Raw genomic sequence first — 4,469 nt, 5'->3', positions numbered from 1 at the left:
CAGCCCAAAACCGTAATGCATAATGTGTACAAGCGCCCCAAAAGACATTGCTACTGATGTATTGAGCTCTTCCTCCAGGAAGCAAGAAAGAAATCACCACCACCACTATTTGGTTTAAAACTACACCGGGGGGGGGGTGCAAATGCTATACAATGGCGGGCCTTATAATCAGGTACAGAGACCAAGATTATCAGTTTTGCATGCACAATTAATATATAGAAGAAATCAAAGCGTTGATGAAAGCCAGTGTCATTCCAGTTCTCTTTATTTCATAGAGGTCATTGCCCTTTATCTAATCTCTGTGGTACATTGACAAATAATCTATATTTAGGGACAGAAACAGGGAGAGAGGGACTGAGAGATACAGCAGTGCCCATGTGGCTGTTAAGAAGAGCCTAGTCCAGTTCCTAATGGGTCCTATCACTCTTCTGTGTAGAAGTCTTTATTCGGCTCTCATCACCTTAGCACGGACATGCCCTTCCAGCTCTGCCACACACCTTATGATCTGTAGTTCTCCACCTCGGCTCATAGCCAGTCCCCCTGCCAGCTGCCAATGCTAAGAGACCCTATAAACCTCACGTATAATGCTGTTAAAGCACTAACCAAACCCCAGGCAAAGTCATGGGGAACGATGCTCCGGAGAGCAGCATGGTGCTGAATGCAGCCCAGTTTAATGCAGCGTTCGCCAGGGCAGGGCTGGAGAGGTGCCACACCAAATGCCCCACAGTGCTCACCGGCACCACAACTCGGAGCTGCCTGGGACACAGCCCACCACCTCCCCTACCAGCGCTCATCCCAGCCCCATGTGCGGCACAAAGCGCTGGGACAAAGACAACACAAAGCCACGCTCGGCCTCCTGCTTCCCAACCTTTCCAGCAGCGCGCACGGCGTCCTGCCCTGCCGTTGCACAAGCCAGGGCACCGCGATCCCTCTGGGAGGTTCCCAGCCCCCTATTTAATCGGGGGGCAGCATGGGAGCCTACAACACAGCACCACAAAAGCTACACCATGAGAGCACCAGGTTTCCCAGCAGGAGGGAAAAGCAGGTGGGCATTTTAGGGCTATGCCCACAAACCCCGGGTGGCACAGGGGAAGCTTCTCGCCTTGCCTCTGCCACCTCTCGCTTCCTGCAGCAGCCCTGGTAGTGCTGTATGGCAGAGTTTGCCACTCGTCGCACTGAGTCAGATTTTACCTCTATCTCAGCAAAGCACCACACTGACCTCCCGGCCCCAAACACAAACACACGCGCATGATTCATCGCTTTAGTCACAAGGAAACACGGCTCCCGGCGACCCGTTCTGGAAAGGGAAGAGAAAGTCTGCCGTCTCCAGCAGGCAGCTCGGAAACCTCCACACAGGCTGGGAGGCGAGGCCTGATTTCAACCACCAAGTCACATCCTGCTGTTATGGACCAAAACCACACGGCCTTAACACAAAACACATGGAAACTAGATTCACGCTGTCACGATTCGCCACACCCTGGCCCTGTTTCCTACTGATAAGGGCCAGCCCTTGAATGAGGTGAGCCCCGCATGCCTTTGAAAACCAGGCCTCACTGTCCTCTGCAAATAGCCCTAAAGCAAGAGCAGACAGTTGCTAATTATATCTGTGTATACACAAGCAGGAGCCACCGGAGAATGGGATCAAATAGTGGTAATGGCATTCACTGTGGTCAGTCCACGGCAGAGAGGACGGGTGCGATCTTCCGGGACACACAGCGTCCTGGAGTCGGACAAACCATCTGTCAGGCTTTCCAAGATCCTAGGCCTTTCTGGCATCAGCAAGTGACCCACTGCCAAGCCTTTCTGCCTAAGCTGCATCACGGCTCTCACTTTGGGGAGCTGGGATATGGCGTTCCCTACCGGCGCTGCATATCCCGTCACCCAGCTCACGTGGCTCCTGCTCTTCCTGAGCCTCTGTAGGGCTTTCAAGGTGGCTGCTTCATATCCGCAGAAACGCGGGCACCACCTGTCCGGCAGGGCTGCTCTGTGGCAATGCAGCGCCTTTTGCCAATGCAAAATTTACCTAGGTACAATCAGCTGCCCACGAAGTCACATTGCATATTTTGCAACTGGAACCAGACAGCTAGAGCTCCGGTCAGCAAAGATCTGCTGCTTTCAAGCCTGCATGATCCTGTTCCCCAAGCGCGCTGGGTTCGAAGGGATAAACTCTCTGGAGGAAAGGGAAGCCACAGCACTTTTTTTTTTTTTTTTTATACAAGCCCCACCTAAAACACGCTTCGGTGGCAACCCAGCCTCCGTAACTCGAAGAACAGGGCCGGGCTCGTGCAGCCCCTTCCAACCCCCAGCCCTGCATGGGAGCAGCCTTGCATGAAGTCAAACAAATGCAGCAGAGAAAATTAAAAGAAGAGGTGGGGGTGGAGAAAAAAAAAAACCCCAACACTCCTGTAAGCATCTGCCATCTGTTCAACTGACTTGAAGTAAGATCACCGGGTCTTCTCTAGGGCCAAGCTATTGGTTCATGCAAAAGTCCCTGGGTCATTTGCAGAATCTTGAGCATTGAGACAAACAAAGAACAACTCAGGAAAAGTCAGAATAACCCACACTTTAAAAAAAGGGAAATTTCCCCATCAGCTGACTGGCCAGGGGCTAGAAGAGACGTCCTGGGGAACTGTCGCAACACTTCCTGCTGTGCAATTCATTAATTCATTAATGGAGCCGAAGCTGCCGTTCAAATACCAGCGCCCTGTTCTTGTGAGGAGAGGTGCCGTCCCAGCGAGGCAAGCGGGCCTGCCCCGCATCTGGCTTGTGCACAGAGGGTTTGAGAGGTCAGAGCCGGCCTGGCAGGCAGGGTTCATTGAGTTCCCACCCCGCCTCACGCCCCGGCTGGCACATGGAGACCTTGGCTTCTCTTGGCTCAAAATTCAGGACTGCCCCGAGCACCCGGGGTCCAACTGCAAACACCAACTGGGAGTCAGTCCAGTCCTGCACTCCCTGGGCGCGTCTACACATTCATTCATGCACCTTAGGTACTGCGCATTGACCTTAGTGCTTGCTTAATAAAGTGCTAACTAAATGCGCCGTCCTAAAGTTACTGCGCAGTAGCGCCGGCACATGGTTTTTTCACGAGATAACAAAATAACACTGCGCAGTAAGCTATCCGCACGGCTTGCAACCGCCATGCTCCTGCGCAGCGTCATCAGTGGCCTGGCTTTCTCAGATTTTAAAAACATCCCCAATTTTGGGTTAAAAAAAAAATAACCCCAAATCTACATTTTTCCATGATTAAAATGAAGGACCACCATATCTATATATTAGGCGTGTTTCATTTTAATCATGGAAAAAATATGGATTTGGGGTTACTTTTTTTTTTTTTAACCCAAAATTGGAGATTTTTTTTTAAAGGAACCCCAAAGCCACATTTTTCCATAATTAAAATGAAACACCACTACATATAGATGCATATCTGTATCTTTATCTAGATAGAGATAGATGTACTGGTGTTTCATTTTAATCATGGAAAAATGTGGTGTTGGGGTTATTTTAAAGAGAGAGATTAGTAGTGCTTCATTTTAATCACGAAAAACATGTGGATTTGGGGTTACTTTTTATTTAACCGAAAATTGGGGATTTTTTTTAAAAGTAACACCAAATCCACATTTTCTCTGATTTCAAAAAAATCCCGAGTTTTTGGTTTAAAAAAAGTAACCCCAAATCGATGTTTTCCGTGATTAAAATGAAACACTGCTCATATATAGGTGTGTGTGTATATATACATACATATACAAATACACACATATAGATACACAAATACAAACACAAAAACAAACATAGACACACACACACATATATATATACACATATAGATACACATATATACACACACACACACACACATATATATATGTGGCGTTTCAATTTAATCATGGAAAAACTTGTATTTGGGGTTTCCTTTTTTTTTTTTTTTTAAACCAAAAACAGGATTTTTTTTTAAACCAGGGACAAGCAGGATCCCTGCTCGGTAGGCTCCTGCGCAGCAGGCGTCTCGTGCAGAGACACCCCCTCTGCACTGTGAGCCAGGGGCAGAGCCACGGCCCGCCCAAGAGTGGCAGCTAACCCCCGCTTCGCCCCCCGGCCCCTCAGTTTTCCCATCTGCGTAACGAGAGACAAGAGTGCCCAGGGGTCTGAAAACAACCGGCCGTAGGCTGGTGGAGAGGCGGCCCCTCTGCACTGCAAGCAAGGGGCAAGGCAACAGCCCGCTCAAGAGCAGCAGCTAACCCCTCCCGCCCTCCGCACCTCAGTTTTTCCACCTGTATAATGGAGCGCCCAGTGGGTCTGGAAACAACCTGCCTTAGGCTCGTGAAGAGCAGCAACTAACTCCCCCCGGGGCCTCAGTTTGCCCATCTGTACAATGGGAGACAAAAAGCCCCGGGGGCGGGGTGGGGCGGGGGCAACAAACAGCCCAGCCGGCGGGGGCGGGGGGCAGAGGCCGGAGCGCGGATCGTGGGTCC

Source organism: Alligator sinensis, unplaced genomic scaffold (assembly GCF_000455745.1).
Source record: "Alligator sinensis unplaced genomic scaffold, ASM45574v1 scaffold872_2, whole genome shotgun sequence".
Taxonomy (NCBI): Eukaryota; Metazoa; Chordata; order Crocodylia; family Alligatoridae; genus Alligator; species Alligator sinensis.
Note: the sequence above shows the minus strand (reverse complement) of the source record.